Source organism: Capricornis sumatraensis, chromosome 3 (assembly GCF_032405125.1).
Source record: "Capricornis sumatraensis isolate serow.1 chromosome 3, serow.2, whole genome shotgun sequence".
Classification (NCBI taxonomy): domain Eukaryota; kingdom Metazoa; phylum Chordata; class Mammalia; order Artiodactyla; family Bovidae; genus Capricornis; species Capricornis sumatraensis.
In genome coordinates, this window is record NC_091071.1 from 82,061,042 (window position 1) to 82,085,897 (window position 24,856).

The 24,856-nt window shown below is 47.2% G+C and overlaps 1 long non-coding RNA gene across 1 annotated transcript in view; it reads left to right on the forward strand.

Moving 5' to 3' along the window:
* LOC138077193 (uncharacterized) overlaps positions 1–24,579 on the forward strand; it is a 35,758-nt gene extending 11,179 nt beyond the window's left edge. Inside the window, exons 2-3 of the long non-coding RNA XR_011144695.1 lie at positions 8,255–8,328; positions 24,304–24,579. This is a non-coding gene — a long non-coding RNA (uncharacterized lncRNA). The remainder of the gene's footprint in view (positions 1–8,254; positions 8,329–24,303) is intronic.
* Positions 24,580–24,856: the final 277 nt, after the last annotated feature.

A 24,856-nucleotide genomic window follows, 5' to 3' on the forward strand; every position in this document is an offset into this window, starting at 1 on the left:
TGTATAAGCTGTATTTGGACCGGGGGCTGCTCGTTAAAGCTTTTACCGGAGACCGGGCCTCAGAATTGCTACTTTCCATTTTCCTCTCCTCTTCTTTTGCTCCTTGTTAAATGCCAGTTCAGGTGTCTGCCTGCCTCAGAGGACCAGGCCTTATGCAGACTAGCAGTCGCGGCCACAAGCGATTAGGGACTGTGGCTCTTCGGGACACAGCTCCTCCTGGGAGTCCTGTTCCCGAGCTCTAGATTCCTCGTTCACTTGGCCAAGTCCACCTGTTTCTGTCCCAGGTCCCTCTTGTTCTGATTTCCAAGACGTTGTCATTCTCCTACGCCTGCTCCGCAGCACCCCCTGGTCAGGCAGTTTTCTTACCACCCGCCCCACAGCCACACAAGGGAGCGCTTGCCCCGCTCTGTGGACCCCCTCAGCTCTGCCTCCGGCTTCCTCTGCTCCACCCACAAGCCTTTGCTCTTTGTTTCTGGCAGAACCATTCAGCGTCTCCCGTTCACCCACTCGCTGCTCGGGAGCGCTGACTCGTCACAAGGTATCAGTAGATCCCCCTCCCAAGGTCTGCAGGGGAAGGATCTTGTGGGCAGACACATGAGGAGAGAGGACAGGTGGCCTTTCCTTCACCTTGGAGTGTGCTGATGAATTACGCGGGGACAGTGCCAGCTACAGTCATACGAGGCAGGTGCTGCTCAGCCCTGTCCAGCACCTCCCAAGCCTGGCACAGAGAAGGGCCCCCTGCAGCTGGGCGCCTGGCTGAAGGCAGAGGAGGGAGGGAGCCATGGGCTTCTCAGATCACGAGAGCTGCCTTGGACAGGACCTGAGCTGGCTTTGGAGCTGGGTTCTGGCGTCTCTTTCCTGAGACTGGAACTGGAGACCAAGGAAAGCAGGAGCTCGAGCTGGCGCAGCCCTTCAGGTGTCCACGGCTGGTATCTGGCGCTGCCTCTCTGCCTCACCAGTCACGCTGGGCTGGAGCACTCTGGTGGTGCTCTTATGCCACACAGTCCAGTGTACATGACATTAACCACAAAAACCTTGACCCTGAGTTAGACTACCACTCTAACCATCCTGTGGGGCAGAGAGTGCCTGCACCGCCATTTCCCTCTGATCTGATGGGACCCTGAGCATTGACCCGGCAACACAGGAGACCCACCCGGCGCCCTGTCCTCATACCCGACCTATGGAGAACTCTGAAGGCAGAACGCCCGTGCTCTGTTGCCAGCTCCTCCCCGTACTTGCTGTGTGCTCTCAGACAGCATATCACCTCTCTGTGCCCCAGTTGTCTACCAAGTGGGATATATTTAACGCTGGGATAGTGACAACTTTGTAATGGGGATTAGTGAGTGAATAACATGAAGTGTTGCGAACGGGACTTAGAACGTGCCAGCTGTTACTGTTGACACTGGAAGTGCCATCATGGCCACATACATCCCAGCCCAGCTGCAGAGAAAGCCCACCACGCGTGACGTTCTAGGGCCGGGATTCCTGCTGCTTGCTGGGAGCCAGCTAACCGACAGTGAAATGTGATTCTTGCCATGAACAAACATGGGACTTGCTTCCTGCTGAACTGTGGCCAGTTCCCCAAAGAACTGTGTCTTTCCCCAGAGACATCCGCCCTGGCCCTGTCCCTCTTGAGACTGAGAGTGGCATTCCTTTTGGAGGGCAGAACCCTGCTGGTTCGGGTTGGCTGTCCCTTACCCAGCCTCCCACCAAGGTCCTGGCTGGGGCTGGGGAACCAAGCACCAATTGCTGGGTGTATGTAGACCGTCTCCCACAGCCTGGCCATGGGTGGCCCCTGATGGACACCAGGTGGTAAGGTCCAAGTGGCAGATCAGCCTGGCACTGGGAAGGAACCCACTAGCTTGCCCTGGGGGGCAGAAAGGACAACTCCCAAGGAAGAGTGGGGGTCCCATCCCTCACTCTAAGAAACCAGGGGCTTGGCAGAGGAGCCTAGGCACTGCCTCCAGCGCACAGCTCATGGGACGCCATTTGGCAGTGTGGGCATACCTGAGAGAGTGAGGCTGTGGCCGAGATATTTCTCTGCAGGCTGGCTCCCCTGAACAGCCCCAGGACTGTCAGCAGGAAGCTGCTGGGGGACCCCAGTCTTCAGAGGAGGGCTCAGAATTCACTCAGTGTAAGTCCAGCTTCCAGAAATGAAGCTCACCCTGGGGCAGGCAGGCCGGACCTGTAGGACCACCCAGCAAAGCTGTCCTCGGCAGATCTGATGGGAGAGGAGCTGGTGAGGGCCGAGGGCTGAGGGCTGCCCTTTAAACCATAAGGAATTGCACAGTCACGCTCTGTTGGTGGGGCCAATGGACAAGGAGGATTAAACACCTGTTAACAGTACCTGTGGATAACGAGATGTAAAATTAGAGATGAGGAGTCCTGTGTAAATGATTATTTGCTGTTAACTGTTTTAAAACTGGTCACCACTTTATCTAAATCCTCTGTGGTTTGTATGATGTCACTTTACACAGAATTAAAATGAAAACAAAAACAAAAACAAAAAAACACCTGTGAGGTGCCACGTTACTCCACCAGTCAAATCACAGAGGCCTGCATGGTTAGCCTGGCCTCTGGCAGCTGGACACTCATTGGTGTCTAAGGTTGGAGAACATCTGTTGCCCTCGTTTAGACCTGCCACAGAGAAGATTTGTAATAGTTATTTGCAAAAGCAGGTGGGGCGCTTTGAAGAGAAGCCTCCTATAAACTGAAAACACGGGCAGCAGGGTGCTCTGCCCTGAGGCTAAGACAATCCCCGCCTGTCAGGCTCTGCTGTGTCAACAAGGCTCTGCCTTTCCCAGGGCAGCACCTTCAAGGTCATGCAGAGGAGAATACAAAGCCCAGCACTGTGGTCAGAAGACTGAAATGGAGCCCCAGTCGGACCATGCGACCTTGGCTAAGTCACTCAGTTTTCTTCCCCTGAGCCTTATTCTATTCTCTGTGAAATGTAGGGAATCAGAACTACTTTGCTTAAAAAAATGTATTGACTCATGTTGCTGGAAAAAACCCATAGACAGGTCCGACTTCAGGCATGGCTTCATGGAGGGCCCTACGGATGTTACTAGGTTTTGCCCCCTGGTCTTGATTCCCCTGTATTGGCCCTGGTTCTGGATCCATGTGGCAGCTCTGGCCTTAGCCTCACACCATTACAACACATGGGGCAGCAAAGGAAAGTGTGCACCCACAGCTTTCTGTCCTGGCAAAGCCCAGGGATTCCCTCCTCCTTAATCTGGTTAAGTTGTGTGCCCACCCTGAACCAAGCAGTGTGGCCAGGACGCTGAATGCACAGATTGACATCACTCGCTCACCAAGTGTTTGGGAAAAAAAAAAGTGAGTATTAGTAGCTCAGTCATGTCTGACTCTTTGAGACCCCATGGACTGTAGCCCTGCAGGCTCCTCTGTTCATGGAATTCTCCAGGCAAGAATACTGGAGTGTGCAGTCATTCCCTTCTCCAGGGGATCTTCCCCACCCAGGGGTTGAACCCAGGTGTCCTGCATTGTAGACAGAATTTTTTTTATAGTCTGAGCCACCAAAGAAGCCCCATCTAGTGTTTATTGATCACCAACTACACGCTAGGCACTACTGTATATGGGGGGCATATACAATACTGGGGACACAGTAGGGACAAGACAGATCATATCCCTGCCTTCTTGGGGCTAACTAGTAGGAAAGAAAACAAATACATTGTATAAGATTAATCAAAATTAAGAAATGACGAGTTAATGGAAAAAACATTCAGAAAATGAAGATCATGGCATCTGGTCCCATCACTTCATGGGAAATAGATGGGGAAACAGTGGAAGCTATCAGACTTTACTTTTGGGGGCTCCAAAATCACTGCAGATGGGGATTGCAGCCATGAAATTAAAAGACGCTTACTCCTTGGAAGAAAACTTATGACCAACCTAGATAGTATATTCAAAAGCAGAGACATTACTTTGCCAACTAAGGTTCGTCTAGTCAAGGCTATGGTCTTTCCTGTGGTCATGTATGGATGTGAGAGTTGGACTGTGAAGAAGGCTGAGCGCCAAAGAATTGATGCTTTTGAACTGTGGTGTTGGAGAAGACTCTTGAGAGTGCCTTGGAGTGCAAGGAGATCCAACCAGTCCATTCTGAAGGAGATCAACCCTGGGATTTCTTTGGAAGGACTGATGCTAAAGCTGAAACTCCAGTACTTTGGGCACCTCATGCGAAGAGTTGACTCACTGGAAAAGACTTTGATGCTGGGAGGGATTGGGGGCAAGAGGAGAAGGGGACGACACAGGATGAGATGGCTGGATGGCATCACTGACTCGATGGACGTGGGTCTGAGTGAACTCCGGGAGTTGGTGATGGACAGAGAGGTCTAGCATGCTGTGATTCATGGGGTCACAAAGGGTCGGACATGACTGAGCGACTGAACTGAACTGAACTGAATGGAAAAAACTCACCAACCAAAGCAGATTAAGAACATGGAGAGTGATGTGGGGTGACAGTGGAGTGTGATTTTAGATGAGATGCTCAGGGAAGGAGGTAGCATTTGAGAAGCGGCCTGAATGAAAGGAGAACAGAGGCCGTGGGAAGACCTGGGCAGAAGGTGCAAGTGCAGAGGCTGTGAGGCAGAACAAGCCAGGCTTATTAAGGAAGAGCCATGGAGGCCAGTGGGGTCTGAGCGGTGTGGGCCGAGCAGACAAGGAGAGAACGTGGAGAAGTAGCCACAAGATGCTGGCCCTGTAGCCCAAGGGAAGGAGATGGAATTTTATTCTGATCATGCTGGTGAGACTGGAGGCTTTTCAAAAGGAAAGAGACATGAGTTATGTTTGATCAAGATTTCCATGTACAAATGGTCAACACACACATGAAAAGTTGCTCAAGATCACTAAACATCAGTGAAATGCCCATCAAATCCACCAGGAGCTATCACCTCACCCCTGTTAGGATGGCTTTTGTCAAAGGTAAGAGATAACAAATGTTGGTGAGGGTGTGGAGAAAAGGGAGCCCTTCTATGCTATTGGTAGAAGGTAAATTGGTGCAGTCATTACAGAAAATAGTACAACAGTTCCTCAAAAAATTTAAAGATTGAACTAACATGATCCAGCAACTTCATTCCTGGGTATATATCCAAAGGCATTGAAATCAGTGTCTAGAAGGGATATATGCCCTCCCTTGTTTATTGCAGCATTGTTTCCAATAGCTAAGACTTGGAAACAATCTGAATCCATCAACGGATGAGTCAGTAAAGAAAATGTGGTGTATATACACAAGGAAATATTATTCAACCGAGAAAAAGGAGGAAATCCCGACATTTGTGACAATATATATAGACTTTGAGTGCTTTATGCTAAGTGAACTAAGGCGGACAAAGACAAAACCTGAATGATCTCACTTACATGTTGAATCTGAAAAAGCTGAACTCATAAAAACAGTAGAATGGTGGTTACCAGGTGCTGGGGGTGGAGAAATTGAAGAGCCGTTTTTTAAGGGTAGAAACTTATAACTAGTAGATAAATAAGTTATGGAGACTGAACATACAACCTGGTGATTATGGTCAACAATACTGTATTATAAACTTCAGCATGACTCATAGACTAAATCTTAATGATTCTGAACACAAAATAGAAATGATAAAAGACAAGGTGTTAGTAAGTTTACGATAGTAATCCAAGTACAATATTTCAATGTATGAAGCAAACATGGAAGACTTAAATGTATACAATCTCATATGTCAATTATATCTGAGCTTTTAAGTTTTTTTAAAAAATGAAAGACATACACAACAGGTGACAGCAACAACCACAGATTCCATTGCTCTCATGTGGAAAGGGCAGCGTGAGGGGGAAGCAGGCGCAGACAACAGCAGCTGGCACAGGAGGCAGAACTGGGGAGAGGCGGCTGGACTCAGGATACATTTTAAGTTAGGGGTCCATCCCTGGAAGATCCTCACAGCCTTCCCAAGTGGAGATTAGAGGTTGTTGTCAGAAGAGGTGGTGATAGATGCTGGTGGACAAAGATCAATAACTTTCCATTACTCCCACCGTTTGCAGTTTCATGCAATATTTCCTCTAGAGATATATTTTCACCACCGTCAGCTTTTTCTGGGTTGGGAGCTGTATCTCCAATCTCATTTCAAGACCTAGAATCACTGCAAGGGATTTTAGAGATGATATGGTCCAACCCCAGTCTGTTCACAGATGAGAATCCCAAGTCTTTGAAAAATTATGGGATTGTACAAAGTCCCCTCAAGCCAATCAGGGCTGGAACTGGGCCGCAACTCTGATTTCCAATGCTGGCTTTATTCATAGAGCAAAGGCTCAATTTGGGATGCTGCCAAAGACTTGTGGGATGATGGGAGAGGGTTTAACCTTCCAACAGTCTCCATTAGCATCCCCCAAATAACCAGCAAGCTCAATAAACAAGGACCCCACCACTGACCACAAAGCTACCCCCAAGGATCCCATACAAGAATCCTGGAGCCACTCCCATGCCCAGTCACCAGCCCCTCATCAGCAACTCGAATGAGAGTCAAGAGTCCAGACCATAAAAGGCAGGCACATAGATGGGAAACACCAGGGTAGTGCCTTATGTTCTTTTTTAGAGGAAACTATATTTGAAGTACAGGCTTGATAGTCCTGCTGGGAAAGCTGCCAGTGGACAGGTCATTGCTTCAGAGCTGAGGGACACACATTAGCCTCTGAGCAGAGCTGCAGTTCTGCAGTCTATAAAGCAAGAGGCACGCGCTGCTCTGCAGGACAAAACAGCTCAGCTCGGGTGGGAGGACTGTGTGGAATTCTCTCCCGGATGCTCAGTGTGCTGGCTGGTCTCTCTGCGGGAGAGGGAGCCGGGGGCCAAACTGCTTTGCACTTACAACCCAGCACACTGCCTGACACTCAGGGGAAGACTGATATATGCTTGGTAAAGGCAGGGCCGGAGTGGCTGCATCCCATCCGGGCTGTATCCTGAGTGACCGGAGGAGCGCTGCATGTCACGAGGGTGGGGATGGGTTGAGCAATCCGTGGCTCTCACCAAAGCAGTGCAATGGAGCTCCCCCCAGTCCCCCTCCCCTCCCCTCAGTCTGTGGTTTTAATTTTCTTCTAAGAAAAATAATCCAGCTTCTCTTTAATCAGTAACCACGATGGTCGGGAGAAGCTGTCACAGCGCCAATGGGAGCGGTTCCTGTGTTTAATCATGAGAATGGCCCAGCTGTCTTCTCTGAGGAGGGCAGGGAAGTGGCGCCTTGGATGGCTTTCCATCCTCGCCCAGTGACCACCCTCATTTCGGTGGGGAGCCAGCTGGCTGTCTGAGGGGATGGACAAGGGGCATAAATACTCATCCGTGAGCTCCCTGGGAGAGCATGGCTGTCTGAGGGGATGGACAAGGAGCATAAATATTCGTCCATGAGCTCCCTGTGGAGAAGGCAATGGCAACCCACTCCAGTACGCTTCCCTGGAAAATCCCCTGGACGGAGGAGCCTGGTGGGCTGCCGTCTATGGGGTCGCACAGAGTTGGACACGACTGACGTGACTTAGCAGTAGCAGCAGCAGCAGCAGCAGCAGCAGCGAGCTCCCTGGGAGAGCAGGGAGTTTTGACCGAACATCTCCCCAGATGATACAGGTGAGAAGAGCAGTGTCTCTGGCTGAGGCAGAGGAGTGGGAGGGAGGGAGTGCCCAGCCACGGGACCCTACTGCCTTCCTGGACTGATCAAGGCTGTCCTTTCTCACAGGCCAGGTGGTGCCCGCCAGCAAAACCAATCGAGTATTGCAGTGGAGCAGGGGAGCTCATGGTGAGGATGTGGCAGGGGGAGGATGAGAAGAGGCTGCTGTGGTGCAATTTCAGGGAGATGGAGCAAGTGAAGGGTAACTGGGGTCCTGAGCCCCTATTCTGACCTTAGCAAAGAAGGGATGGGGGTCCCCAACACACACAGCCATTTTCTGCTTCTGACCTTAAACAGGGGGGCCCCCTGCAGGGTGGCACAGTCAGTAGGCTTCAGGATAATGCTGAGAGCACTCTCACCAACAAGGAGGGACGTTGAGTGCTCAAGCTTTAGCCGATGCTTCCTCTGCAGGCGGCGCCAGAAAGGGGTGCAGTCCTGCTCGAACCTTCCTTCCCTGTCATTCTGCCCCAACAGCCCAGCTAGTGTTGACCCGGCTCCCGGGCTCCTCCAGGCATCTCAGCCCTCCCCCCAGCGCCGTGTGGAGACCGAGGACATCCTCCAGCGCTCCTTGTGTATGTGCCTATGTTTTAATTTACAATTTTCCTCTCTTCTTCTCTCAGTGGCAAACATGTACAGGTGAAGAGCTGGCTTACATCTCCTCCACAACCTGCGGCCTCCTTTCCCCTCCACCAGGGTAAGTTCTGTGAAGCAGTACAGCTCTGGCTCCCCAGCCCCATGTGCTCTAGAAGAAGCTGCCCCTCTTTCCTCTCTGCACACACACAGTGTGCAGACATATTTTTCTAACCATTCTGTATTCAGCATTCTCCTTCCCTCAGAACTTCAGCTCCCAGCATGTGTGTGTGTGTGTGTGTGTGTTGGCCAAAATTTGCCCACCTTAAAACGAATCATCTCTAATATCTCTATTTGCATCATGTTTCATGTTTCCTTCTGAAACCCCACGGGCACCCTAGTGAAGTCTCATCCTAGAAAGGTGTTAAGTTCACTGAAGGGTTTTTAGAGTGCAGACTGAAATGTCTAGAGCCAACAGTACCCCAGACCTGGACCTCCTGAATGAGGGCAGCTACTATCATTTTAGCCTCATACACACAACATAAAAAATGCCACCTGTCCTTCTCTGGTAACCACTCACGTCAGAGATAACTCTGTGGCCTTCCCTTTGCAGATCACTTTAATTATAGGCACCAGTGCCTACGGGGGTTACGGTGCAAACTGGGAACCTTGGATTTCAGTGAAGTCCAAACTGCTTTGAAACCCAAATACAGTCAACCCTCAATTATCCACGCCAAGGAAAGGGAGCGTGGATAATCCCAAACAGCAGATGATTAAAAAATCATTTCTTTTGGCTTTGGGGAAGTGCCATATGCTATTTGCAACAGAGCAGCAAAATTTCCTCTCTAGTTGTGTTTTGCTCAGATTAATGTTGCATCATGCTTGCATTTCTCCTTACACGCCAGCTGACAGCAGAGGCAGTGAGACACAGGAGCCTGAGGAAGCGAGGTGAGTGGCAGGGGAAGCCAGCGGCCAGGGAAAAAGGGTAAGGCCCAGGTACTGATGAACAATCAAAGGCTCTGGGTCTCCTCTCTCAACTTGAAATGGAATGGAGGAGAAGAAGGAAAAAGAAGAAAAGGAAACAAATTAAAAACCCTAAATGGAGAGACCAGATACAAAGAGCAGAGCCTCCTGGGGCATCACCTTACTCCCATCAAGTTTTCCCAGTGCACCCTTTATGATCCTGTGACATGAACCATCTCCTTAGAACACCTGGTCTGCTCTCTGTCTATGGATCACAGTCAGTGCTCTCTGCCTCCTTGCCTTTGTTTCTGCTGTACCACCTGCCTGAAACACCCTTTTCCTCTTGTGTCCTATCCACATTTCAGCCCGCTTTCAAGACCTAGCCAATTTCCCACCTTTCCTTTTCCAATCAAATCCATCAGAAGCAATGTCCCTCTTCTTTCTTCCACCCCGCTGCTGAATGCCAATGACACAGTCTTCTCTCTCTCAGCATATATGGGGTATACGCTCTGTGAGGACAGGGAGAAATGCTATGATAGATTTCTGAGGGGCGTGGTATTCCCTTTAACACCTGGCAGTGTTTGGTACCTGGCAGGCTCCCCTACCTAGAGATGGACAGACTAAACCCTGCAGAAGGTGTGGAGACACTAAACCCACGGTTTCAAACTTGAGTTGAGTTAGGCTTTCCTGTGGGACCTGGTCTCCCAGGGTCTGTTCCCAAAGATGATGCTTCAGTAGGCTGGGGGAACTTGGAGTCAGGCGTTTGCTACAAGTGCTCAGGAGATTTCAACCACTGAAAAGTCAGTTATAAAACACCCAAATCAGGGACTTCCCCGGTGGTCCAGTGGCTGAGACTCCCTACTTCCAATGCAGGGGCCTAGGTTCAATCCCTGGCCAGAGATCCCACATGACACAACGAAAGATCTCACATGCTGCAACAAATATTGAAGATCCCACGTGCCATAACTAAGACCTAATGCAACCCAATTATAGATAAATACTAAAAGAAAACACACAAATCATCAATGCCTACACACTCAACAACTTTCATCCTTGTGTACCATTCACTTAGGTGAAACCTAAAGTGAGAGTTGGGCTGTGAAGAAAGCTGAGCACCAAAGAATTGATGCTTTTGAACTGTGGTGTTGGAGAAGACTCTTGAGGGTCCCTTGGACTGCAAGGAGATCCAACCAGTCCATTCTGAAGGAGATCAATCCTGGGTGTTCAAAGGACTGATGTTGAAGCTGAAACTCCAATACTTTGGCCACCTCATGCGAAGAGTTGATTCATTGGAAAAGACCCTGATGCTGGGAGGGATTGGGGGCAGGAGGAAAAGGGGACGACGGAGGATGAGATGGCTGGATGGCATCACTGACTCAATGCACATGAGTTTGGGTGAACTGGAGTTGGTGATGGACAGGGAGGCCTGGCGTGCTGTGATTCATGGGGTCACTAAGAGTCGGACACGACTGAGAGACTGAACTGGAACTGGAAAGGTTAAAAAACAAAGACGCTGAGAAATGCACTAGGGTTATTACTGTTATCTCTCGTACTTCTTAAGGCTGACTTCAGCATTTTCTTAAGTGAAAATAACTGCAAAGAGTAGAGGTTAAAATAGCACAGAGATTTACAACAGATTCTCCATATTTCCCGGAGAAGGCATTGGCACCCCACTCCAGTACTCTTGCCTGGCAATTCCCATGGATGGAGGAGCCTGGTGGGCTGTGGTCCATGGGGTCACTAAGAGTCGGACATGACTGAGCGACTTCCCTTTCACTTTTCACTTTCATGCATTGGAGAAGGAAGTGGCAACCCACTCCAGTGTTCTTGCCTGGAGAATCCCGGGGACGAGGGAGCCTGGTGGGCTGCCGTCTATGGGGTCGCACAGAGTCGGACACGACTGAAGCCACTTAGCAGCAGCAGCAGCAGCAGCAGCAGCAGCTCCATATTTCCATGAGCTGAAGCAGCACATTTTTGCATCTTTGGCATCAGAGTATGGCTTACAGGCCACTTTGGTGTCCAGCACTGCCTGTCCACACACTAACTTGGTCCTCGCTCTTCACTCCGCCATTATGCCAATGAATTATGTGCATTGCTGGCTCTACACTACACTACACATGTTGAGTCTCACTGCCGTTTAAATAATTTCAAGATTATACTATCATTTGGTATTGAAATGAGAAACTGTTGTATACACAGAAGGCCATGAAAACAGCAGCAGGGCATAAACTTGATATTAGCAAAACAAGTATTTACTGGAGGAACAACCACACTTCCTCATTTTCTTGCAAAGAAGCAACCCATTGAAACAATTGCTTTATAGCTTCACTTCTCAAATCAACTGGTACCAATTGTGTTGGCCTCACCTGGGACCACAAGAAAACTGCAGAATCTCAGGCCTATCTCAGACCTACTACACCCTGGCTTTTGACAAGATCCCCAGGTGACTTGTATGAATATGAAAGTTTGAGAAGCAGAGTATTATAGGACTTAAGGAAGATATCCATAGGTAGATAAAGCTGAGTTATGTTTAGTTACTGAGATACGCACAGGAAGATTACCTATCACATGCTAGGCAAGAAAGCTTGCAAAGAAATGTCAGTGACTTAGAAGAAGATATGGGATATTGTGAGAGACCATATCATCAGTTCACTTGAAAGCCCAGAGGACATAGATATTTGGGAAAATACACAGATCAGTGACTAAAATGTGATTCAGAGGAGTTAGGTGAACATGAACAAGATTTGCAAAACAGGTTAACCGGCTTTTCCACTGTTCTCCTTAGACAAGCATAAGAGTGACACGTGGTAACCATACATGTTTAACCTTAAGGGGCTCTTTCAAAAAAGAAAAAAATTATATGAGCAAAGAAAGCATTTTGTCACAGTTTAATAAGGAACACTTTTCCTTCATAACACATAATATGGTGTATCCTACAACCAAAGGCATCTCAGATTTCATGAAATATAACTGAAAGTCCCACACACTTTACCAAATTGCTTTCTCTCAGAGTTCAAATTTCAGCAATCATTGCTTCACTATGATGCTTCCTAACATTGATTTTTTTTTACATAGAAAATAAAGTTTTGAGTTTGTTAATTCTGCTTTTTAAGTTTTACACTTTTTAGGTCCTCCAACTCCACGGTTTTAATCTCCTACTATGAAAAACAGCTCGTCAGCTCTAGCCACCATACTTTAGAATTTAGAAAGTTAAATAAGAATGGAGACAATATCAGGTGAGAGAGGGAAATGAGGCAGAAAGACACGGGTCCAGACTGCCTCTAACAACTATCGTATCTCCTTTTCCTACTTTAAAAACTCACCAACATAAAACATTTAAAAAACCTATTAGCTGCTGTCACAATTATTGTCTCTAATACTTAGAAACCTGTCAAACAGGTATTATTATCCTCTTTTCACAAGTGAAGAGAGTGAAGTCAGAGAAATAAAATAACTCACCCAAACAGAAGAGGGGATCTTCAGTGGTGGGACCAGAATTCAAAAAAGGTGTCCCTGTAGCCCTGCCGAGTTGGCGTCTCCACGTGCAGCTCCGCCGCATGCTTTGCAACACACAGCTCTGCAACCGCTCCTGCTGGTGAATAATCCATACACTGTCCTCCGTGGACTTGCAGGCCTTCAGCTGAGTTGCTGCACTGACATTGCCTTTTACTGAACAACCCCTTAGGCTGCCTGAGCCCTTTGCCTTTAACGTGGGACCAGCCTCCCTGCCTATTCTTGACTGCACTGAAGTATCCAAAACTATGGAATTTCTGTCCATGTAAATGCCCCCAATTCTCACAGTTTCTGAGAGTTCCTCTCGCCACCACCACATTTTTAAAAATTAGATTGCTTTAAGCTCACTTCACTTCTATCATTTAAAAGCATCCCATGTGACTGGCCCACACCGAACACAGCCATGCCATCTCACTGCTCACCTTTGAGCCTGCCTCATGGTCTCACACACAGTAACTTTGTCCTGGAGATTCTTATTCTTTCCTAATAAATCAAAATGCTACTCTGAAGTGAACCCTCTTACTTCTCACTAATTACGTGAGTGGTCCATCAGCCTCACTGACATTAGAATCACCTGGGAGCATTAACATCTACAGGGCTCAAGCCACACTACCAGCCAATTAAACCAGAATCTCTGGAGGTGGGATCCAGGATCAGTATCCTTTTTCATTTTGCAGGTGATCCCAATAGGCAACCATGATTGGGAGGCAGTAAATCATGCTACTTACCTCCTTCAGCTGTCCACTAACTCAGTTGTTGCTACCCGTTCCAATTAAGCTCTTTAAGTTAAAAGCCCTTTAATAACTGTTCCTTTTTAAGCCACTTTTCAAAAATAACTCGTTTTTATTACAAAAAAATACATTTATTTTACAGTCTTTAGTTTTGCAAATACAGCTGTCAACTACAAATTGGCACCTGCCATTGGTATTTGCCATCTACAAGGATTAATCATGAGCTGCTGCAGCTGCTAATTTTCAACAACCCCTGAAAGTGGAGAGCAGAAATGAGGCACTCTGTGCTCGGGGTGGGGTCAGGGGAGACTGGCAGAACAGGCCTTCAGATAGATATTTTCAGGAGACAACTTTATGAGCCCAATTCTTGTATCTCCTCACGTCTAGGATGGCTGCTCCTCATGACTAGCAGCTCATGACCTTCATGAGACGAGCAGAAACCTTCTGCAAAACACGTGTGCTTGATTGCATACACTCCCCCTTCACCAAAAATCGCATTTATACAAACCTTGCCCCCAAACTCTTTGGGACAGTTTCTCAGAGCTATCTCAGGGCTGTAGTCCTCATTTTGCTTCCAGTGAAACTTAACTTGCAACTCCCACTTTGTGCAGTTTTCTAAGACAACACAACTGAGCCAAGAGAAGGAAATATAAATCAGCAATAATCTCACTCCTGCTAATCTGTCCATGAAGACACCATCAGTATCTTTTCTTTGTATATGTTTTGCATGTGTGCATTTTATTGTACACGTGGTTTTGTAGCCTTCTTTTTTCATCTGAACATCTTTTCACTTGGACTTCTTTTCACTCTTGCCTTTTTCTCTTCTGTCCTGGCCTTCATAACTTTCACGATTCAGTCTTTCCTGGGTCTTTCAACCTGGCCTTCTGCTGTGAATTCTGGAGCCTCCCTCTATCCTAATGGGTGATTCAGTTCAGAATCACTAAACATGTTCCTTTTGGAGTTGCTGCCTTTCCAAATGGCTCTACCACCTGGCTGCCCAACTGCTCACGCCAGACGAACCTGAGGTCATTCTTGGACACTTGGACACTTCACACTTCACTTCCCTTTTTAAAAAAGATTTTATTTGGTATAGTTGGTTCACAATGCTGTGTTAACTCCAAGTGCACGGCAAAGTGGCCACATATATTGATTCTATTTTAGATTCTTCATGCACACAGGTCATCATCTCATATAGAGGTGATGAGATTCCCACCTCATACAGCAGGTCCCCACTGGTTGTCCATTCCATGTATAGTATAGTCATTTCTAAACAACTATCAAAGCAAATATGTTGTGCTTCTTAATATTTTTTGAATCTGCACAAATCTCTTCATCCCAAAGTGGCAGCTTCCTTCCACTGAGGCCACTATCTTTGCCATGGCCAAACTGGTCTCCTTATTGCTTGCTTCTCTCTAGTCCACTCCCCACACCATCTGGGCGGTTCCATAAAGTCAATCTCATTACCTTCAAGGTCAAGTCCACACTCATTATCAGTTCAAAACTGATGATCCAGCCCCTGCTTATGTCAAGCCCCCTCCTTCCTCCTCCCACAACCCTACGCATACCTGGGCCACAGTGCCTCAGAAACACTCAACTCTTTTCCTCTTTGTTCTACCTAAAACATGCTTCTCGTCCTTTCTGATGGATGCCCGCTCATCTTGCAGGTCAGATGGCTTCTCACTTCTCTGGAGAAGTCTCATCTGACTCCCTAAATCTGGATTAGAAGCTCTCTCTGTGCTCCCCGGATATCCTGCACCTCCTCCACCAAGCACAGCTCACACTGCATTGCAGTCACTGCTGCTTGTCTGTATTCTCCTCCAGACTAGAGTGAGGGGCCACGTCTGTTTTGCTTGTCATTATGTCCCCAGCATCTAGCAACATACACTTAAGCCATTGGTCGAATGAAAAATGAATGACTGAATTTCTTCCATGTGAATACATCATGAAGCACAGAAGCAGGTTTTTGCTGGATGTGATCTCACTTGTTACTGAGAATATTAGCAAGGCCAGGGTGATGTTTCTCTCCAAGCTGTAAGGGGACCCTGGGTAAGGGGGTGGCTTTTTCCTGTCTTTAGACCTGTCCCCCAATCTTTCTCTGCTTCATAGTTCTTCCTACCTAATTTTCCCTCCCTTCTTGCTTTCTCCGTCTTCACAAACTTGAAGTTGAATCAGCCTAGTTGAATTTTGTATTAATTTAGTTTTGTTTTTCACAGTGGAAGCCCCTCATCTCCTCATTAATAAGACACCACTGTAACCCAAAGTTCTGTGGGTTTTCAAATAGCATCATGTTCATGAATGTCTGATGTTCATTTGCTGTTGATACCAGCATCATCATTTCAGTGGTGGGGGGAGGGGAAGGAGTTGGTAAAAACCAGAGATAAGATTATAGTTTCCAGTCTATCTCAAGGAGTTTTGGCATCTTTCTTCAAAATGTGAATATTCAGTGCCTGTGAAATTAGCTCCATGACACCATCTGGGCTTAGATGAGGTTTTTATAGAGTCTTGAGGTGTTTGTAATTGAGAGCCTTTTTTAAAGAAAAGAAATGCAAATTACATATACACTAATAAGCCTTGAAAAGTGCTTGTGCAGGTTGGGGCCTTCTGAAAATCAACCTTCATCAGGTAAATCTATTCTTCATCTTCATCTTATCTTTCATAACTGGAGAAACTGAGGCCCAGAGTGACAGGTCCACCTGTGAGTTGGCTTGAAGACTGATGGCTGACCTACCTGTCCCCATTCTAGGACCTACTGCTTGTTATGGGGCTAGATGGACGTCAAAAGTTAGCTGAAGAAAGCCTCAATTCCCTAGCTCATTCATACAGGTCAAGCCAGAAGGGTACAAACATAGATACATAAGAAATCAATGTGTTTTCAACAAGTTCAGGCTCTGCTTGAGCAGCAAGCTTATTGATCTGGCAGGAAGGGCCCTGGCCTGGGAGTAGGGAGGGGAAGTTCTCTGAGTTCTTGTTTGTACTATTAAGCACCTACAAAAAGTGACCTCCTTATGCTGTTTGAAGCTGATTGTGAATTTGGTGGAGCCAAGAGTTTAGACAGCTATCCAGTTTATAAGCTGCTGTACCACTTAACTGACTCCTGCAGGCTTGCAGGGCAGAAGGTCAATCTTCTGCACTTCCACCTCCTGGCCTACGGGCCATCCCAAGGCCTCGTACCTGGATTCCCTTTGTCTGGCTCACTTTTTTGACTTAATCAGCCTGGGCCTGTTTATGACTTGGTTTTGCCTCCTGACCCTTGCTGTGGATCACGCTAACCCATCTGGGTACCCAAGTCAGTCCTGCAAGCTCCCACTTATCCGGGTTGGAGGCTCAGATCCTTATTTCAGGAGAGTCCTGGTAAGACTTCAGTTTCCAACCTTGTCTTCCAGGTTGTCATTCTGCAAGCAGGAATGTACTTGGGTTCACACAGTTTATGTCTCCAGTCCAGCTGTGTGTGTTGGATGATGTCGTTGCACCAGGTTCCTCATTTATAAAATGAAGGACTAGACTTCACACCCTTTGCAGCACCACAGTCTGCAGATGCTAAATAAAGTTGTAATGAAAGTGAAGGAAATTGGCTCCTGTGTCAGAGTGCTTGTTGTTACTGATGTCAGAGACGAGCTCACCAGGAATTCCCTGGCTGTCCAGTGGTTAGGACACTGCACTTGTACTTCAGGGGGCGCAGGTTTGATCCTTGGTCTGAGAACTAAGATCCCATCCCATGTGGCATGTCCACTCCCCTCCCCAAAGTATATATAGATAAGCACAAACAGTCCATATGGGCCCTTAAAAAAAATTTTTTTTTTGGCCACACTATGTAGCATGCAGGATCCTAGTTCCATGACCAGGGACTGACCCCCAACCCCTGCAGTGGAAGGCAGAGTCTTAACTGCTGGACCACCAGGGAAGGCTTCATATGGGTCATGTTGCTTTGCCTGCAGCTCTTCTCATGTTGAAAGAGGAACTCCGAGGGCTTCCCTGGTGTTCTAATGATTAGGAATCTGCTTTGCAATGCAGGGGACACAGGTTCAATCTTTGGTCCAGAAAGATTCCACATGCTGTGGAGCATCTTAAAGTAGTTAAGCCCATGCATCACAACTACTGTGCCTGTGCTCTGGAGCTCCTGAGCCCTGAATGCTGAGCCCATGTGTTACAGCTGCTGAAGCCTGTGAGCCTACAGCTCGCGCTTCACAGCAGGAGAAAGCATCACAATGAGAAGCCCAAGCACCACAGCTTGAGAGTAGCCTCTGCTTGCCCCAGTTAGAGAGAGCCTTCAAGAAGCAATGAAGTCCCAGCGCAGCGCAGCCAAAAATAAATAAATGTTAAAAAAAAATTAAAAGATGAACTCTGAGATGTTAAATTTCAATGCAAAGAGAAAGGTGCTGCATGAGGCCAGGTGCAAGCCTTGGAGTGAGTGTTACCAGCTGTTTACACTTGGGCAAAGGCCACAGCAAACAGGACTGTTTGACAGTGAACTGGCAGGGCGCAGAGTGAGCTCAATAAGGGGTGGGGTGTACTTAACACATCACCCTCTCTGAGTTGGTGAGTGGGCACAGAAGCCAGTTATGGGGGTTCGGGGTAGGAACTAGAGACCCCAGGTAGGTCTGGAACTGAAGGCTGCTGCTGCTTCTGCTAAGTCGCTTCAGTCATGTCCGACTCTGTGCGACCCCATAGACGGCAGCCCACCAGGCTCCCTCATCCCTGGGATTCTCCAGGCAAGAACACTGGAGTGGGTTGCCATTTAGGTTCATTTGGGAAAAATTCACAGCGGCCTTGAAAAGAGCCTGGGCTTTTTCACAGAGCACCAGCCCCTCTCCTTTGATGGGGAAGACAGGGGGTCGCATACAGTGGTGCTCAATTAAGGGCAGATTCCCTCCTTTTAAGGGAGTATGAAGTGTGTCCAGAGCATGGCCCATGGGAGTCATTGCTCACTCCCACCAGGCCTTGGGCACTTGAGGTGGCTCAGGCCAGGCCTCTGTATTCTCCCTGTGGCTGCCCCAGGCTTGCTGACCTCCAGAGTCAATGTTAGTCTGGCTATTGTTGGGCCAGTTATGTTTGCCAAAACTTTAAAACAACTCGTACAATTACAGGCCTGTCCTGTAACCGTACTCACAGCTCTGAAAGGGGTTCTTGTGCAGGCAAAACCCCCCGAAGGCCCAGGGTAGGGGATGGGGTCACCCCTGCTTTTCCCAGTCTGGCTGCCAGCTCTGTGGTTGCAGCTGGCACTGTGGGCAAGGCTGGGGCTGTTCACATCTGCACTGAAACCCGTGTTGGTGACGGGGTGGAGAACAAACAGGGGATTATCCTGAAGCCTCCCTGCCCTGTCCTTTGTTGGGGAAGCAGATGGGCAGGGACTAGCAGAGTCCAGCTGTTGCAAACCCAAGTGTTCCTTGTACGGAAGCTGTCCTCCAACCCAGGCCTGCTCAGGGGCTGCAGGCCTGTCTCAGGCCTTTCTCTCACTGGGCAGACCCTCCCACCGGGCAGGGGAGGAAGGAGCCTGGACTCTCTGCACCTGGGCTGGGCTGGGAATATTAATATTGATTATCTGGGCATTTTTGTGCCAAACACTAAGCTCAGCACTCGAATTACATTCACAATTGACCCCATGAGGTAGATGTTTCCTGCAGCAGTGTCCCTGGGGTTCGAGAGGAAGGAGCAGGTGCCAATGGATTGTGTTCAAGGCCCAGAAAGTACAGGGCCAGGATGTGAATCCAGCTCTGTACAGCTTGTATTCAAGCTCTTCACCTCCATGGAACTCACATCTGCTGTGCAACTGTAAACAAACTGCTTGACCTCTCTGAGCTACAGGTGTAAAGGGAACTTAATACAGCTTCTCCTAGGGAGTAGATGAGATTAGGTATGAGAGCCTGGCTCTATTCCTGACACACAGTAGGAGCTAAACTTGGCTCTTTGTCCTTCCTTGAGATCTCAGATGCTCTCACTGGGGTCCAAGGTGGGCATGAAGGATGTGGTGGTCACTTTTTGCTTCCCTTTTAACTCAAAGCATGTGACTCTGGGAGCTTGTAGGTATCCACTGACCATGGAAGATCCATGAGGCTGGGCAGTGATTGGCCTCTGGTTGTGTCCTGACCACTCCTTCCCTGACAAGTGGATCCGTCTTGAGCTGGTCCCTCCTGCTAGGTTGGGACAGTGTCCCCAACACCAGGAAACTACAGAGCCCTGCCCTAGTCTAATCAAGATACCCTTTCTTCCCCTGGACCTGCTCTCCCTGAGGTCAGAATCCCACCTCCTCCTCCTATCCTGACCCCATTCCTGGGAATCCTGACAGACTGTGTGGCAGGCTGCAAAAGCCCCTCAAAGATATCTACATCCTGATCTAGAACCTGTGGATGTTATTTTGCGTGGTAAAAAAGGACTTTACAGATGTGATTAAGGACCTGGAGATGGGGAGATTATCTGAGCAGGTCCCACATGTAATCACGAGAGTTCTAATAAGAGAGACGCAGAGGGAGTGCTCACACAGAGAAAGCAGAGAAGAAGGCAATGTGAAGATGGAGGCAGAGACTGCAGTGATGTGGCCTCAAGCCAAGACTGCTGAAAAGCCAAAGCCCAGATATTTATTCTTCCACAGATCTGAAGGCCAGGAATTGAAAATCACTATCACAGAGCCACACTCTGTCTGGAGGCCCTGTGGAGATCTGTCCATCAGTTCTTCTAGGTACTGAGGGTTGCCAGCAGTCTTGGCTTGTGGCCACATCACTGCAGTCTCTGCCTCCATCTTCATATTACCTTCTTTTCTACTTTCTCTGTGTGAGCGCTCCCTCTTTGCATCAGAAGGCCAAAGTGTTGGAGCTTCAGTTTCAGCATCAGTCCTTCCAATGAATATTCAGGGTTGATTTCCTTTAGGATTGACTGGCTTGATCGGCTTGCTGTCCAAGGGACTCTCAAGAGTCTTCTCCAGCACCACAGTTTGAAAGCATCAGTTCTTCGGTGTTCAGTCTTCTTTATGGTCCAGCTCCCACATCCATACACGACTACTGGAAGAACCATATGCTGTGCTTAATTGCTCAGTCATGTCCGACTCTTGGACAGCATGGACCGTAGCCTGCCAGGCTCCTCTGTCCATGGGGATTCTCCAGGCAAGAACAGTGGAGTCGGTTGCTATGCCTTTCTCCAGGGGATCTTTCCAACCCAGGGATCAAACCCAGGTCTCCCACATGTCAGGTGGATTCTTTACCGTCTGAGCCACTAGGGGAGCCCATATGGAAAAACCATAGCTTTGACTAGATAGACCTTTGTTGGCAAAATAATGTCTCTGCTTTGTAATACATTGTCTAGGTTTGTCACAGCTTTTCTTCCAAGGAACAAGTGTCTTTTAATTTTATAGCTGCAGTCATCATCCGCAATGATTTTGGAGCCCAAGAAAATAAAATCTGCCAACATTTCCATTTTTTCCCCATCTATTTGCTATGAAGTGATGGGACCGGATGCTATGATCTTAGTTTTTTGAATGTTGAGTTTTAAGCCAACTTTTTCACTCTCCTCTTTCACCTTCATCAAAGAGGTTCTTTAGTTCTTCTTTGCTTTCTGCCATAAGGGTATTGTCATCTGCATAGCTGAGGTTATTGATATTTCTCCCGGCAGTCCTGATTCCAGCCTGCATTTTGCATGATGTACTTTGCACAGAAGCTAAAAAAGCAGAGTGACAATATACAGTCTTGATGTACTCCTTTCTCAATTTTGAACTAGTCCATTGTTTCATGAACAGTACTAACTGTTGCTTCTTGACAAACATACAGGTTTCTCAGGAGGGAGGTAAGGTGGTCTGGTATTCCCATCTCTTTAAGAATTTTTCACAGTTTGTTGTGATCCACACAAAGACTTTAGCATAATGAAGCAAAAGTAGATGTTTTTCTGGAATTTCATAGCTTTCTCTATGATCCAACGGATGTTGGCAATTTGGTCTCTGGTTCCTCTGCGTTTTCTAAATCCAGCTTGAACATCTGGAAGTTCTCGGTTCATGTATCACTGAAACCTAGCTTGGAGAATTTTGAGCAGGATGGGTCAGGGTGAAATAAAATAAGCCTAAACAGCTTTTGGAATCAAGAACTGTTAAAATTTTGTTGGCATCTAGGAGGAGGAGGAGATGAGAGGCTAGAAGAACAGCCAGAGGGAGATGGCACAGGGGTCTAGAAAGAGCTCTGAGAGAGCCCAGAGCACAGTGATATGCCACGAGGCTGGAGAGCATGGAAGACAGAGCAGGAAGAAAAGCCCCGCTGATAAGTAGAGGCTATCAAAATTAGGAACAGTGATGTTTGCTTGACAGTGAATTTATTTTCTACTCTGTGCTATAATTATCCCCCCTTTAGCCACAAAACCTTAAGTAAAATCTCTTACATGAGCCTGTGTACAAAAAATTTGCAGGAGATGAAGACAAGTCTTTAGCACCGTTCCAGGACATCTTAAGAAAGGAGAGAGGTGGGCACTGCATGAATTTTGGTGACAGTGACGAAATAGCTGGTAGCAAGGAATGACAAGATGGATGTGAGCCCCTGCCCTTGGAAATTCACACACATATTGGGAGATGACAGACTTCCTGCAGTAGGTGCAATGGGGACTTTCCTAATCCATTTTACTTGGTGTTGGTGAGAGTCTCTCTGATAGAATTTGTGTATGTGTGAGTAACAGAAGGTTTATTAAATTATTGAAAGGCTAATAAAGGATGTTCTAGAGATGGAGATTAATTTAAAAAAAACACACAAACTTCTCTCTTCAATATTTCCCTTCTTTCTTCTAAGCTAAGTGTGCAAGTATTTTGAATTTAAATAATTGTTTTTAAGTCAAATCAATTTTGGAACAGAGAGAACTAGAGGTTTATAGACTCCCTCGATGGTCAGCAGTTGCTGATTAATGATGCTGGAGTCTGTAATTATACTGCTGTCAGGAGACTGAGTGTCCTCAATAAATCCAGGTTCATCTGCCTTTCCAAGACACTGGGAGAGGAGCATCTTGATTTATCCCCCAATTGGCACATATTCTCTTTACTGTACCTTAGAGAGCACCCAACTACTTAATGGTTTGAGAGGTCAATTTTCATCTTGCTTATATTGAACAACCTAGAATGTAAGTGTCCTTGCCCATGACTTAAATTGGACCTTTCTTCTTATTGCCTTTTTGGTTCATTCTTCTCTCCCTAACTAACCTCATTCATTTGAAAAACTGGGTGTAGCAAATTGCAAAAACAGTGGTAAGTCTCTACTCTTCTCTGAATCCATGCCCTTTAAAATGTGACTTTGCCACTCTTCTCATTACGGGATGGAATAACGGAATCCATTTTGCTATCCTTTGAACCTGAGCTGACCTTGTGACTTGCTTTGGCCAACAGAATGCGGTGGAAGTGACAATGGAAGTTTTCAGTCAGATCCTCAAGAGTCTTTTCACTCTTCCATTCTGAGCACCCTGTCAGATGCCATGTGCAGAGGCCCAGACTCAGCTACTACTTGACGAGAGACATGGCCACCACCCTCCCCTACTCTCCCCAACCCTCCCCCATCCACAGATCAAAGCCTACATGACCTGCAGCCGAGCCCAGCCCAAAGCAGAAGAACCACACAGCTAAGCCTGGCTTAAACAGACTAACTGCTGAATCGAGCTAAATAATGACTGTTTTAATTTTGGTTCACTATGTAGCATTATTATTGAAATAGATAACAAATACCCTGGGTTCCTATTATATACTACCACTGTTCTAGAGTCTGGAGCCACAGACAGTGAGAGTTACAGAGATGGCATAGCTAAGACATTGCTGTTACCCTTGAGGAGCTCACAGTCTAGTGAGGCAGACAGGCTGACAAACATATTATATAATTGTAGCAGGAAGTGACAAGTAGATTAATTTTATCGAACATCATCTATATACCAGGCATAATGCTAAGCATTTTATCGACATTCTCATCTCACTTAGTCTTTACTGCAAGCCTATGAGGCTGATGCTATTATTAGCCCATTTTAGAAAATAGAATACTGAGGCCTATGGAAATTAAATCCTGACTCCAAAGCCCATGCCTTTCTTGCCAGCTCCTGATGTACCCCTATGACCTGTATATATCTGAAAGATTCAGAGGAAGGGGCAGCTGAGCCTCAGGGGTTGAGGGGGAAGCCTCAGTGGATCCCGGCTGATGGCGCACACTGGGAACCAGAAGTCACAGGCCACTGAATCAGTCCAGGGGTGAGATGTGGTGATAATGAACCAGAGAAGCTGGATAATGTGCATGCAGGCTGGGGACCTGCTGGGGAGCAGATAATAAACATCTTCAAATCAATTTTGGGTGGAGGCTGAAGAAGGCAGGATATCACCCAGGGGAAGAAGGGGTAAATGGGGACAGGAGGGGTTTTGTTGTTCTCTGTGTCAAGAAGCATTTCTGCTTTTCTCTGGGGCAGAGTATTCAAAGCCAGATGATGCCCAATTGGGAATTTCTGCCTGGAATGGAGTTCTGAAAAAATATCACTATTAATAGGAAATTCAGTTTTTCCTTCTGCTGCTTTCTTGGCAATGCCATTTTCAGATTTTTAAATAGATTGTCTAGCTTTCTTTTGAGGACTCATTTGCCTGAAGGGATTGGTACTGTAACGTTACGGTATGGGTTGTGCCTGTCCTGGCAGCTCCTTACTTACTTACTGCTCTATCCAGAATTTCCTTGTTTCTAAAATGTCCACAGACACAGAGTAGGTCCTGACAACTGCCTGGGCTGACTTTAGACTCTGAGCTCCTTGCAGGTAGCACCCAGGTCCACTCTATCTATAGTTCCCTTATTTTAGGCAGAAGTCTGCTGTGGGGAAAACAGCTAACAGGCATGGAACACTAGGTATCAAGCATTGTTGTGTTTATATGTGTCAATTCAAAGTAACATACACATTCCCATTTCTGAATTTCACAGATTAGGACAAGAACAGGAGAGGAAAACTATGTTTGACTTCCCAGAGCTGGCAAGAAGCACGGAATGGATTTAAGCAAAGCCATGTGGTTCTGATGGAGAAGGAAATGGCACTCCACTCCAGTACTCTTGCCTGGAAAATCCCATGGATGGAGGAGCCTGATAGACTACAGTCCATGGGGTCGCGAAGAGTTGGACACGACTGAAGTAACTTAGCAGCAGCATCAGCAGTTTTAAATTTAACCCACGGTTTTAAATGCTTTCAATGTACAGAAATGAAATTGCAGGGGCAACAACCTGGGGAAAGTGGGGCTGGGGAGGTGAGTGGGGTCCTTCACTTTTTCCATTATAAAATTTGGCTGAGGTGAATATGTAATAAAAATGCAAATCTAGGGAAAGAAAAGAAAAAGGGTCCTGATTTTTTTTTTTTTAATCATGAAATGTTAGTGCTTAAAGTGACCTTAGAGATGATCTAGCCCAAGAAGAAAACTGTCCTGAAGGTTAAGCAATCGTCCCAGGCTGCTCAGCGAGCTGGTGATGACAGAATCTGGAGAAG